Source organism: Ctenocephalides felis, unplaced genomic scaffold (assembly GCF_003426905.1).
Source record: "Ctenocephalides felis isolate EL2017-DRISC unplaced genomic scaffold, ASM342690v1 CF-g0.4_SCAFFOLD_00845, whole genome shotgun sequence".
NCBI lineage: Eukaryota > Metazoa > Arthropoda > Insecta > Siphonaptera > Pulicidae > Ctenocephalides > Ctenocephalides felis.
Genome location: NW_020536999.1, coordinates 68,826,350 through 68,841,937, shown reverse-complemented (window position 1 = coordinate 68,841,937; position 15,588 = coordinate 68,826,350). Strand labels below are relative to the sequence as shown.

General features: G+C 30.1%; 1 protein-coding gene across 1 annotated transcript in view; it reads right to left on the bottom strand.

The window, feature by feature from the left end:
- LOC113387815 overlaps nucleotides 1–15,588 on the bottom strand; it is a 60,958-nt gene that overhangs the window by 9,586 nt on the left and 35,784 nt on the right. The gene's annotated exons all lie outside the window — the stretch shown is intronic.

Sequence of the window (15,588 nt, the reverse complement as noted above, 5' to 3'; positions counted from 1 at the left end):
TTGTAAATCCAAACAAATGCAACGGAAGTGCATTACGGCAGATAAAATAAGATAAGAGTCGAGTGCCAATGATTTGTCATTCGCTCTCGATGATATCATTTCTCTACGGGTCGATTGTGATTAGTCGTCGCGTATGTGAATAGAGATCTGTCGTTGTATGCGTACCGGCATCACCGTTGTATGCGTACCGATATCAACAAGGATATTGGCATAGATAAATAAACATCTTAAAGTTACATCGTAGTACAAATCTTGATTTAATGAAAAATGCCTGAATCAGAAGAATATTTTACCCTGTTCCTTAATATTTTACAATGTTTCTTAGACATTTTTTCTATATTATTCGTAGTTTCTATAAATCTTTTAAGTTATTAAAATGAAAAATATTTTTTAGGCAAGATATGTATTACAGCGGTTCAAAGAATGAGATTATATCGCAAAAATGTAAAAAAAATACAAGCAGTCGATGAATGTATGTTAATTTTAATTACATGAAGTTCTTCAAACACAATTACATGATGAGTGAAGTTGCGAAAACAATATTTGTTTAGGCGTTGTTTAACATAATCCACTGTGTGAACGAATATTATAGAATTTATTAATCAGCAATTACTTCATTTCTTTAAGAAGGTTTATTTCTAAATGCTAATTACAATGACAAACCGATCATGTCATATTTGAAGTATGACTTTAATTACATTATTGTTTTTAAATATTATACATATTTTTAATGCTATTATAAATATATAATTCATAATTTATCATTATATAAATGTGTATAATGGTTGACACTAATAATTACCATATTACTAATAAGCATAATTCAAAATTGTTATATGATGTATTTGTTTTTACTTAAATGCAATCTTGTGCAGTAGCAAATAAGTTTTACTTCAATCGTGTGTACACCTTACGCGCACTCTTTTTTGTTATTTTACTGTAAGTTGAACATTAGTAATAAATTACCACCAATTAGTTTTTGCACAGATAATTCAGTTCAGTCATAACGATAATTCGTTTTCAAAAGTGTGCATTGGGTACGGTTGTGACAAAATTATTGGTTACGGTCGTAACATGTATATCTTGTCCTTTTCGGGTGAAGATTGAAGATTTGAAAAAGATTAAACAGGTAAAGAAAAATCGAACTTAACTGAAAACAAAATACGGAAAAAAAGCAATATAAAAATAAAAGATTTCACAACAAGATTTATCGTTTGATAATTGATTCTGCCTGATATGTGAAAGCTCATATTCTGAAAGTAAGGGTGGTATAAAATGAATCAAGTGCTAAGGAACATGCCTTTACTAGTTCCACCATTGCATTTGTCGCCATTGTAGTGATTATTCAGAGTAGATTTGAATATATTGATACATAGTTATTGGAATATTTTGACTGATTCGTTAACCGATAATGATTAGTTACCATATTGATTGATCTTAGAAAAGACTGTTAGGATAACACTAGTGATGATATAACCTCCTTAATCATAAGATAAAAAGTGATCGTATAGTTCAGTTTATTTGTAGTTCACTTTGTTTAAAAAATCATATTTTGATTGTTATATTATATTCATAAGTTTTGTGATTGTTTAAATGATTATGTTATGCTGTGTTACATATTCTGTCAACTATTCTGGGGACGTGAACGGTTGTAGCACTCGTCTTTTTTTTGTTTTATTTGATTTTATCACTAATCCGTCATATTAAAGAACAGTATTGTAGTATTTCAGAGTAGAAGAAATTGTTCAAAGTTACTATACTCACCTAACTGGTAAATTAACAAGCTTAATGCTGATAAAAAAGTGGCACAACCGTGCCCATTCTGTCATAATATGAACAACTAATATATTTACTGCTATCTATTAGTTATTAGTAGTCTTTCACTTTAATTATTGCTACTACGTAAATTCTCTATCAATAATTTTCGTGAAAAATTTGTTACTTAATTACTTAATATACATAAATATATATATATATATATATATATATATATATATATATATATATTATATATACTAGTTACTGAGTTCGATGAATTGTAATTAAACAATATATAAACAAAAGGATATTTGAAGACATAATTTTAGCTATAAAAAGACATTATTCCGCATTGAAATTAGTAATCTTCAAGCGGAAGAGTAGACAATAGAAATTTTATTAAATATTTTATTACTGGCGGTTGTAAAAAGATGAAAAAATAAATCTAAGATGTAATCAAGGAACTTTGATTTCAAGAGAATATTATAGCAGTTAATGAATATATGAAGGCTATGCTGTGATTATAGAACTGCTTCAAATAAAATGATGATTCTCAATTCTCACAGTTAACACATTAATTATCCCTTTAACAAATATTGAAATATGTTCAATAAAATTGTATATTAAAAATTATACACTGCGATTTATAGAACAAATTTATTTCCAATAGCTCAATTCATTTTAATGCATTTAAAGGTTATACAATATTTTTAGTCATACCTGTAGGTGTGGATGTATAAATGAATGATTTTTGTTTATTCATGACTAAAACATTGATTTTTCAAATTTATCCAAAAAATTTCCAAATTTATTTTTCTAAATTTTTAACTTCCCGTAGGGTAAATTATTGTAATGGGCCGAAAATCGGAATTGAAAATTTTTACATTTCTCGACGTTTTGAAGGTTTCTGAACATTTTGGCATACCTCAGAAAAAATGGATGTGTGTGTGTGTGTTTTGTATGTCCGCGGTTTTTCGTTCACGTTTTCGGGCGCACGGATCAACCGATTTGAATGGTTTAAAAAACAATCGATTCCTATTGATAGGGAGATGTGCTGATTAGTTTTTGGCAAAGGCAGGTCCAGCCGTTAGGGAGATATGGAGCAAAGAGTGCAGAAAATAGAAATCGAATTTTTGAGAGAACGGATCAACCGATTTGAATGGTTTAAAAAACATTCGATTCCTATTGATAGGGAGATGTGCTGATTAGTTTTTAGCAAAGGCAGGTCCAGCCGTTAGGGAGATATGGAGCAAAGAGTGCAGAAAATAGAAATCGAATTTTTGAGAGAAAGGATCAACCGATTTGAATGGTTTAAAAAACATTCGATTCCTATTGATAGGGAGATGTGCTGATTAGTTTTTGGCAAAGGTAGGCCCAAAGGTTTCGGAGATACAGCTCTAAATGTTAAAAAAATGGCAGTTTTTGAGAGAACTAAGCGTCCGATTTAAATGATTCAAAGAACTTTCTGCTTCTATCAAGAAAATAATTGATTTTGGAAAAAAAAATTTTGTTTCTAATTTTTTTCTCAAAAAATTTTTTTGTAATTTTGGATTAAAAATTCAAAAAATCACCCAGGCTAAGCACAGTCTAAGCGCCACTCTGGTAGAAATGTTTACGCAAGTGCGTTTAGACTGTTTATGTACTGGAGCACTTTTCCAATTTTGTGAAAATTATTGAAAAATGTGAAAATGCCGCCAAGCTAAGCACAGTATAAGTGAAAATATCGCACAGAATTATTTGCAAATGCGTTTAGACTGTGACTATGCGGGAGCACTTTTTCAATTTTGTGTAAATTTGGCAACTATTTTTTTTTTTGAAATTTAATTCGAAATGAAATGACGATTGTTAATGTTCTGGAGATGATAAATTGATTTATTTATAATTAACTTCTCGTAGAGCAAGTTATAGTAATCCCAAAAAAATCGAATTTTTTTTTTTTATATATCTTTACGTTTTAAAACCTTCTGAACATTTTGGCATGCCTTAGAAAAAATGGATGTATGTGTGTGTGTATGTGCGTGTGTGTGTGCGTGTATGTGTGTGTGTTCGAATACAAATTTTTGTCGACGATTTCAGGTACACGGATGAAGCGATTTGACTAATTCAAAAAATATTCGATTTGTATTGATAAGAAGACGTGCTGATTAGTCTTTAGCGAAGGCAGGCCTAGCCGTTCCGAAGATACGGGGCAAAAAGTGCCAAAAACGGTAACTCAGTTTTTAAGAGAACGGAGCGTCCGATTTGTATAATTCAAAAAACATTTTACTTGTTTGAACAAGATGAACACTTATCAAATTTTCATGAAGATAGGTCTAGCGGTTTCGGAGATCGAGTAAAAAAAACTAAAAAAAAATACCATTTGGCGGTCAACAATAATCATTAGACATATGCATATCAAATTATCAGATATTTTATAGAGATTTTAACAAAAAGTATAAGTTTTGTTAACATTCCTATAGGTTCCGTACCAGTGTTTATCCGTTAGACAACGACGCGGCGCTTACGCGCTTCGATATTTAGTCTCTATGCATTTAAAGCAGTACGATTGCTTTGAAAAAAAGTTCAGAATTTCCAAAATATTTCAAAATAAATTTTTCAACAAAAAGTAAGTTTTTGTCAAAAATTTATAGTTTCTCAAAAATCTATTTTTTCAGAGTAATTTTTTTTCAAAAATGTTAATCTTTTTAAAAAAAAATAATTTTTGGTACGGGAAGTTCCAACAATTTGCCTTAAGGCACGATGCCATGCGCCCCACTAGTTTATTTTTCATATTATCAAGATATATGTGTTTAAAATTGAAATCTTTTAAAAAGTATAACAAGTTCAGAAAGAATTAAAATATAGCATGCGCGGTAAAGGTACAATATCACCTTGGATTTTTCTACCCAAAATAATTTCTTCAATAATGTTACCTATAATTTTTATAATTCTGTACCATATTTTAACTGCACTCCGTCACCACCCTCCGCAATAATTGGTTTATAACTCTTTTCTCAGAACTTGTAATATACTATTTTAAAGGTAATTAAATGAGCTACAACTTTCTCTGTCATAAATTTTACCATAACTTCTCTTATTTTGAACGGCAAAGGATTAAGGGTTCGAAAGAGACTCTGGTTGGACAGCCGCGCACTCTTTAAACAATCATAAGCAATAATTAGTCAGAAAAAGATCTTAAATTTTATACGTATCCTTTATTCTTTCAGAGATATAATAATGAGAAATTGGTTGTTGTTTTTAATGGATTTTTTTTCATGAAATTATAAGTTTTTCGAAAATCGTTTGTACTAAAGTTGTATTTTCTAGAATCCATCAAGATGTCTTAAACCAAGTTAAATCTAGATGGAATACGATTATTTTTAATTTTGGTGGAAATGGCACTCATAAACTATTTGATTTGAATGAAAAAAACATTGTTTGCGTCTTTTATTTGCATGATAGCTCACTCATTTTACACGCAGAAGTACTCATTTTAAAGCTTATTTTGAGCACTATAAAACCCCATTTTCATACCTATAAAACAGCGATTTATTAAGATTTTAATTTATATAATTTTGTTCATTTCATTATTTTCATTAAAAAGTATATTTCTGAAGATATTAGTAAACAACGCTTTTAATTTTTCTTTAACGTTTAGTTAAAAAATACTAATCTGGCAAATTGAATTTTCTGTTTGAGGCGCAATCACCGATATTTAACAACCGTGAGAGCATGCGCAGACTGCATCACCTGTCAGACGCATGTTGACTCTATCTTAATATATTATTTTAATTTTTGGCACATCTCAGCTGCTTTTCGGCAATAATAATGTAATAATTACATTTTTCTTATTTATAATCATGAATTTATTATATTTTAAATAATATTGTCTTAGCCTATAAGTGTATAAGTGGCAAATGACAGTCTTCATTTGTTTTTAATGTCAAACAATAATGCCTCCAATATTTTCAATGTCAATCAATTATAAATGTTTTTTTTTGTAATTTTTCCATTTATTTCTACAATCTAACTATATTTCTATGAATCAAAAAATCCTAGAAAATTTCCTTCAGGCAGATTTATGAAAATCCGAATAATCGTTTAGGAAGATTATCATTCATACCCCATTACAGAAGAATTTTATATATAAGATATATACATAAAGAAAATGCAAAAACCTTTACTTCGTCAACTACAAAGTCTGATCTTTTACGACGAGAAAACAAAGTATCAAATTTTCTCGGTAATTGGCAAAACGCCATACGATATTAAGTGTGTTTACGATGAGATCGTGTTTGTCTAATAAGAAAAGAGATATTGCGTCAATTTTGGTTATTTTGACACCTGCTATGTTTGTTTTATTTGCGATTCTATTTTTGTATTACCGCGTTCTAAATATAATAAATGAGTTTAGAAGCGGTTTGTTTTCTATGTTGCTTTACCGAAAATGATCTAAAATAGATATCTGTGCTTGCTATGTGATATTTTAATTATCGAATTTACCTGACGAGCATACTGAAACGATTGCAATATTTAGACAACAAATATTTTTAAATATATATTAACAATTAAACTTTTGTCGACTAATTTCACCACAACCGCGTTTAAATTTTGTTTCAAATTTACAAATAAATGAATTTCAACTAATGTCACTATATATTTCACAGTTAAATTTTCGCACAGTACTAACACTACCGGGGTCAGCGCACATGCCTTTGTATACACCAGAGAAAGCCAAATAGAAAAATACAGCACAAATCCGTAAAAAAAATAATGCGGCATGGCATCGTGCTTTAAGATAAATTGCTGGAACTTTCCGTATAAAAAATTTTGTTTTTGAAAGATCTTTAAAATTTTTAAAAATTACGTGAGCGAGTTCTTAAGGATTTTTTGGACTCCCTCTCCCACTTCGTGATACATGATGATATTCGAAATTAAACCCCCACCCCTCCCCCACCAAACATTACGTGTATTTTAGCTATGTGAAAAAACTGTAAAATTTTTGAATAAAGTAATTTATTTTTGAAAATGTTTGATTTTCTAAAAAAAAATCAGTTACAAAAATAAATACACGTGATATCTTATTATACCCCTCCCTCCTTCACGTGATATTTCGTAATTTTTTGTCAAACCCCCCCTCCTTCAAAAAACCTCACGTGATTAATGGACGCCTCCTTAGTAGATTTTTGAGGATCCTGAAACTTTGAACACAAATTGACTTTTCTGAATTTTTTTTTTTTAATATCTTGACATTTTTTCAAAATTTTGAACTTTTTTTTAAAGCAATCGCGCTACGTTAGCTGCGTAGAGCCGAAATATCGAAGCGCGTAAGCGCCGTATGGCAGAGTAACGGATGAACATTGGTACGGATTCATAGAAATGTAAACAAAGTTTGTACTTTTTATTAAAATCTCTAAAATATCTAATAACAATGTGCATATGTTTAATGATAATTTCCGACCGCCAAATTTTTTACTTTATTGGATCTCCAAAACCGTTAGACCTGTATCCCAAAAATTTAATCAGTTCTTCATATCGTCAATACAAGTAAAATGTTTTTTGAATCTTTCAAATCGGATTGTCAGTTCTATCACAAAGTCATTTTCATTTTTTGCCCGTTATTTTCGAAACGGCTGGACCTGCTTTTGCCAAAAACTAATCAGAAAGTCTCCCCAAATACAAACCAATGTTTTTCGAATTATTAGAATCGGTTGAGCCCTGTTCCGCATATACACACGCACACGTATATACATACATTAATTTTTTCTAATGTATGCTAAAATGTTCTAAAAATCTAAAAACGTAAAGATGTGCAAAAATTTGCATTTGCAATTTTTTGCGATTACTATAACTTACCCTACGGGAAGTTAATAAAATATCTGGAAAAGCAAGTAAGGTTAAACTTGTTAAATACAAACTTTAAACTGTTTATTAACCATCTTTGTAAATCCAATGAAATTACCTATTTTCTTTTCATCTTATTTCACGACTTGCTTATTGTAAGATGAAATATTTGCTTCAATGTTGCAATTTGTCTAATATCAAGTGTCTTAAGAAAAAAAAATCAAGGAAAATAATTACATTGAAGTGCCCAAAGTATATAACCCAAATAAAACTAAATGTATAAATATACAATAAAGTATGATATAACAAATACAATAAACAATAAACTAAATAATTAAATGAGTATTAGAAATTAAACTTTTTAGGATTTGACATTTACGAAATTTTATAGACATATATTAAAAAACATAAAATCATCCACATTTCTTTCGATATTGACAGTCGTCTTTATAATTATCTAACACAACTAGTCAAATGACCAAAAGCCTATAGTTTTTGACAAGCTTTTCTATGTTTTAAAAAAGAAGCCTTAGGCTTTAAAAAATTATTCGGAAGGTCTCTGAAAAGATATTAAGAGTCTTGTCTTGATCAAGTCCTGAAAGTAGTTAATAAGTTCTCACAATATTAAAGCGATCTTGTTTTTTCGCTATGGATTTGTATGTAGTTGTATATTCAGATTATAGAAACTATTGAAACCGATTGACTAATGTATTACAAGTTTTAGTATAACTGAACCTTTATTTTTCCTCCACTGCAGCGCGAACATTGCCTTCCTGTTCAATTATCCAGAATCGCACAAGCGGAAACAAAAGAGCAGCCTGCGCCTCGGCGGTGCATGACTAAATGCCCAGCATCCGTTTCAACACGCCGAAACGATCACGGAATCACGAAATCACTAAATCACTAAATGGCCAGATCATAAATGATAAAATCATAAAACCATGACGAAGGACGATGGTGATAAATGTCATCTGAAGTCAAGTAATTGTTTATTAACCATTTATCACAATTTTATTAATAGCTAAACGAGATAAATAGCAAAAACAGATATTATTGCATTAATTAAATTTTTATGATAAAAAATATGCAAAGAAAACTCTGCTGTCAATCATTTTTAACTTCCCGTAGGGTAAGTTATTGCAATGGGCCGAAAATCGGAATTGAAAATTTTTACATTTCTCGACGTTTTGAAGGTTTCTGAACATTTTGGCATATCTCAGAAAAAATGGATGTGTGTGTGTGTGTGTGAGTGTGTATGTATGTATGGATACAAATTTTCGCCCACGTTTTCGGGCGTACGGATTAACCGATTTGAATGGTTCAAAAAACATTCGATTCCTATTGATAGGGAAAAGAGCTGATTAGTTTTTGGCAAAGGCAGGTCCAGCCGTTTCGGAGATACGGAGCAAAGAGTGCAGAAAATAGAAATCGAATTTTTGAGAGAACGGAGTATCCAATTTGAATGATCTAAAAAACATTCAATTAGTAATGATCGGGAGAAGTGTTTATTAGTTTTTGGCAAAGGCAGGCCCAGCCATTTTTAAGATACGGAGCTAAATATGTAAAAAATGGCAATTTTTGAGAGAACTAAGCGTCCGATTTAAATGATTCAAAGAACGTTCTGCTTGTCTTAACAAAATAATTGATTTTGGAAAAAAAAATTTGTTCAATTTTTTTTTTTTTTTTTTTTTTTTTTTTTTTTTTTTTTTTTTTTTTTAGTTTTTTGTATATCGCAAATATTTCAGATTTTATTTTTAATTCTGACTATAGTACTAATATACTTTACAAATAATTTCAACTCTGCAATTCAGTTTATATAATTCTTATAAGTATTACACAATGTTACAATATTTATAATAATCTATTTGAAATTCCACTTACAGCTAGTTAGTCTATCTTTTACATATCCATATAACTGATATTTTTTAAACTGCTCGAAAAAATAATACATCTAAATCAATTAATTATAATCATAAAAACACAATCACTAACTAGCACGATCGTATTTTATTTCAACTAATAATAATAATAATAAATAAATAAATATATTTCAGTAAATATAAATGTGTACGTATTATTTCTTATTGCGTTCGGATTTTTATCCGTAGGTATATTAGCCATGATATATGGTAAAACAATAGTTAAAATTTATAATATAAAAGTTGTGACATGATTGTGTGACAAAAAAAGAGAAAAGGAAAATTGTCCTCCAAAAAAAAATCACATAGCAATATTTATAATAAAAGATAATTACACAACAAAAAGAAAAACAAACAAAAGATTTATTCGTTCTGAAGGAAAATTCGTAACGAGCCAAGTATCATCCGCTGCCAATGGGTCGATCAGTATATAGTTTGGCATGGCGTGTTTGCCATACCAAACTATGTCTTTACTAAATTAGCCGAGACCCGCGATGTTGGTATTAGGGTGATCCCCACTTTTTTGATAAAAATTTTCGGTTAGCTTTTTTATATGGTGGAGTATTGTCGGTACGTCTGTTCATGTATGTATTTTGTAGAGTAGTAATGTCTAGTCAGTGGGTCCTTTATTTTGTTAAGTACTAGTCGTAGTGTCTTATTTTGTATGGTCTGTAGTTTCCGTAAGTTTGTCTTAGTCGTCGCGTTCCATGCTGGAGCGGCGTATGTCAGTAACGGTCTTATAAGTGTCAAATAGAGTATCCGCTTGTTATTCACGCTTACCGGGCTGTTGTGGTTCAAGAGAGGTCTCAGTATATTTAACATCCCGTAGGCCTGTCCAATTTTTATTTCAACTCAAAACTAGTGATCTACTTAAAATGTAAGGAATTGCATTAATGCAGAAAAAAGTTGATTAAATATTGACACTATTAAACCTATACAATATTTAGAACAAATTAGAATATTGGGTAAAGTAAAAAGTTCGTTGCGTTTTTCGCGATAGACGGCGTTAGTTACAAATAATTCAATAAGTGCAACGTCACCAGTGAACACAGAAAGACCGTTTGAGTTTGAGCATTATTTTGAGGTTATAATTAATCGTATAAATTGGTTAAGTGGTTGAAAAGTTATTTGTGAAAATGAAGAAAAATAATGAAAAAATACGCTATATTTTACATTATTATTAAGATGAACGAAAGAACGTTGTGCAGGCTTGTGAAAAAAATTATGCAGTATAAGGTGAAGGTATGTTATCAAAATCTGTTGTTCGAAAATAGATCGCTTTCGTTCTGGTAATTTTAGTATGAAAAAGTTGATGAAATCTTAAAAAAAAGTCGAATAAGATAAGTAAATAAGCACTGTCAGCATTGGGATGGAACTAGCCATTGACCAGAAAACTGTTAAAGCAATTACATAAATCTGGTTATAAAAGGAAGCTCGATGTATGAAACCTTTAAAAGTCGAACGCTAATTCTTGATAGACCAAACAAACGTCTGCGATGGGCTGCTTAAATTCAACGAAGTCGAACCACTTCTGAAATATTTAATAACTGGTGATAAAGCATAGATTACATACGACAATCGGAGGCAAAATAATGTAATCAAGTAATGATAAACAACGACAAACAGACAAGTCAGGAATGACACTGAAAAGGTGGTGCTGTATTTGTGGTGGGACTGGTAAGTAATAGTCAATCGTTAGCTACTTCCAGTTTGTCAGACGATCAATTATCAAGCCTACTGTAAATAACTAGATTAAGCCAGACTATTGCAAGAATACGGTCTGAATTTTAGATATTGTCTTCCATCATGACCATGTCTGACCATACGCTTTGTTGATAACCTGCCAAAAGTTGCGAAAGCTTAGTAAAGAAATTTTTATACACCCAACGAATACTCCAGACATAGAACTTTCTGACTAACACTTGCTCCGATCTCTGCAGAACTATCTTAATGGAATTAAACTGATTTCAAAAAGAAACCACTAAAATTCTTCTCCGATGGCATCATGGCTTTACCCGAAAAATGGTGAAACAATATCAAAAATAATAGAGCATATTAAGTTTGAATAGATTTATATCACAGTTTCACATTATAGACGTATTCATATAGACGTTTCACTCTCTTGATTATTACATTCAGAGCGCTAGGAAAGGGGTCGTACGCTCAAACGCGATGGCGCTATTGTTTGCATTCGAATTATTGGCGCAAAAATTGAAATAAAAATTATGAATTTTAATAATCGGGTATTTGAACCTAAATTTTGCATTGCAATCTTACTTTGTTTTATAATAATACAATAATAACAAAGATAAACCAAATAATAATATATTATAATAAATAACTTATACACTTTTTTAACTTTAATTATTTATAGTAATACAAAAATTTAGTAAAATTTAGTGAATAATACTTGTAGTGTTAGATCATTACATCGTCTGGTGTTATTTTTAACGCTTACTAACATTCTTAAACAATTTATTTTCTTCAAAATATATTTAGAACCTTGTAAAGTGGCCATCCAATTGTGAACAGCTAGAAGATTGTTCAATGTATTGTCTTTCTTGTAGAAGCTTATACTTGATTTCTTATAATGCATTATAAGGTCTATGAATTTCCTACAACTGGTCCTCTTCTTAAAGTATAAGATGATATCACAAAAACTCTTAATCTGTTAATGCACTACGTATAATTTATGTACTGTATCTGAATTTGAAGGAAAATTCATATAAAAATCAAATTCAATTCTTAAGGAAAATTCTATAAAAGAAATATAAAAAACAAAGGAACAGATTACATGGGAGGGAGATATTTTGTCTTACTATCTTCCTTTATAGTTCTTGCCTACCCTTTACGCATTTTTTACACTCCATAATGGCGTGCTCTGCATCCGCCCTAGTCGCTCCACTCAAGCGCAAAGGGTTGAGTTTTGTATTTATTTATATTATTGTAAATAAAGTGTTCATAAAAAACACTATATCGGCGCATGCTTTCCGCGTGAATGAAACTAAATATAAAGTTTCACGTCATTCATATTCATTATACATAATTTCGTCATTCTTTCTCTACCAAGAATGACTTCATTAGGCAACTAGAATAATGATTGCAGTTTTTTTTCCGTGGAAGTCTCTGAGAAAACTGTGTCAAGTTTAGTTCCTGTTATTTCAAGGCTAGTTCTATAAGGATACACTGACCGACATATGCAATAACAGTTATAGTACGAATTGTTTTTATCAGTGAAAATTCCAGTTAACTGAATTCCGACATTCTACATATGTATTGACATACATTATACAATGTTTTGAAGATTGTATGAAGAAAGATGTGATTACGAGCATTTGTAAATTCTTCGCTGTAAACGTGAATTAATCTCGAGATGAAAATAATATATTCTATTAAATAATTTATATCATACTATTTATGAATTCTCCGAAAGAGAAGCTTTTATACCAAAGTTCTGTCCATTTTGACATCATTTTCGCCACGTTTATTACATGTTTATTTATGATCGGCTCTATATTTCATAGCTTAATGTATACATATTGATGTAGAAAATAATCTAACATAAAGTTGATTCATATGAGTCTTAAGTGCGAAACGATAGTATAACCATGGCGACTGACAAAGAAAAAATGCTGCAAAATCATATAGACATTTATTGAAAGTGTTTGGTGAAGGTACAGTTTCTGATAGGATATGCAAAAAATACTATAAAAAATAGTAACTTTAAAAATAGCATTTTCGACCTTTATGCTCCGGACTCTTTGATCAACGATGATTTTGTAAAGGTAATGTTGGAGCAAGATTTTTTTCTGACAACGTCGAAGGTCGCAGGAAAGCTTAATTCATAATTATGATTCCTGAGGAAGTATTCAAAATGCGCGCCATATACAAATGTTTGAAAAAATTGGATGATGGAGCTGTCTTATTATCATTTTTGCTTACTACCAATTGGAACCCTTTTTGAACCGGATGATAACTGGGAATGACATCTTTTGTTTTTTTCCTTAATTTTTTTTTACAGCAGTAAATAACAGCAACAAACAAATGAATAACATGTCAAACAAGTACCGATTCAATTTTTCGTTGTTCAACATTTGTTAAAATGTCTATAGCGAATATAATTTTGTAGAAGGCCTTAGGTTTTAACAATTTTAAGCAATGTCTAGAAGTCAAAAAATATTCTTGTAACAATGTAAATGACAAAAAAACAACTTAAAAGAATTGAACTTTTGGTTGAAATAAATTTATATACATTTACTAGCAAACCCGACGAACTCCGTTTCGCCACCAGATGGTTTCGTGAGTAATAGTAAGAAGTAATTTAAGAGTAGAAGTAATTTTTTGTTTGTTTTATATTTGAAAAGAAAAAATTTGATTTTATTGCACAATAGTAATGAATTTATTTCCATTACAAAAATGAAGGGTTTTTTAGTTGAACTTCTCTAATAAAAGTGAATTTGCAAATTATCCGTTTCATTAAAGTGTTCTTTGTTGAACCACATTTTTTGTTGTTTGGTCTGACTTAACACAAACAAAGCGGATGGTTTTCCAACTCGTGCACAGGTAACGTATAACTGCCAATGTGCAAAACAATGATTTTCTAAGTAATCTATTTGAGATTTATCCCGTAAACACTAAGCGATTGGCCTTGCGACTTGTTAATCGTCATTGCGAACGTAAGGCGAACTCGAAATTGCAATCGTTTGAAGTCAAACGGAAGACCAGTCAGAATCATTGGTATGTCACCAAATCGCCAGCAATTTTTGATTGAATGGTGAAATTCAGTGCGTGTACATCATTATTCTTTGCGGCAAGAATTGCTCGTTGACTTAACCAAGCATAATTCTGATAATTCTCACTAATGTCATTACTCGAATTTTTAATTACGGTGCGTGAAGTTCCAGCAATTTGCATTAAGGCACCATGCCATGCACCACTAAGTTTCTTATCTATAAACCTTGCGGAGCCCGAGACCTTTCCAACGAATGCAAAATTGTCGAAATCGGTTCGTGCGTTCTGGAGTTATTTCGTCAGGAAGGAAAACCCGACTTATTTATATATATATAGAAGATATACATTATGAAAAACAATATAATATATAAAAAAGGTTAGATATATTCTCGGAGAAAACTGCTCTCTTAATAACTTGAAGTATACAACAAATAATTATTAAAATTATAAAGCAAACTTTCTGATGATTCTGATCATTTTCAGTTCATCTTACAAATTAGAGACAGCATTCTGATCCATCCTTGCACTTATATAAACAATAATAAAAGCTAGTATACTAAAAATATATAATTACTAATTATAAAAGATATTCCGGTTTCAAAACCATCATAAACATAACGTAATAAATTAACAAGTAATAAATAACATATTTATTTTTCTGGAAATTACTCATACGGTTATTAATATAAATATTTTGTGTTACACAAATAGAGCAAAATTAATTAAAATATCGAAATGAGTATTCACGCTTGAAATATTCATACAACGTTATATACTGCTGAAAATATGTGTAACTGTTTCAATTATTGTTTAATTAAAAAAATAACTGGATGTATGAAACATTGGAAACAAAAACATATCGTTTATATTCTGATATAAAATACTATTGCTGATACTGATTTAATTGAATAAAGGGTTTAATTCTTTCGATTTTAAAAATAGAAGTTACAATATTAATTTTGAACGCTGAGTTCAAAATATGACCATTCGATTTTATGTAAACTAAGTAGGATAAATCACTGGATTATCTTATATAATATCATACTTATTTAAATGTACAGTTTAGCTCATAAAAATTATTTTTGTATTTCTGATTGCTAAAATAAAGTGAAACTAGTGGGGCGCATGGCATCGTGCCTTAAGGCAAATTGCTGGAATTTCCCGTACCAAAAATTATTTTTTTTTTAAAGATTAACATTTTTTAAAAAAATTTACTCTGAAAAATTAGATTTATGAGAAACTATAAATTTTTGACAAAAATTTACTTTTTTTGAAAAAAAAAGACTTTTTGAAGAAAAGTGTATTTTGAAATATTTTGGAAATTCTGAACTTTTTTTCAAAGCAATCGTACTGCTTT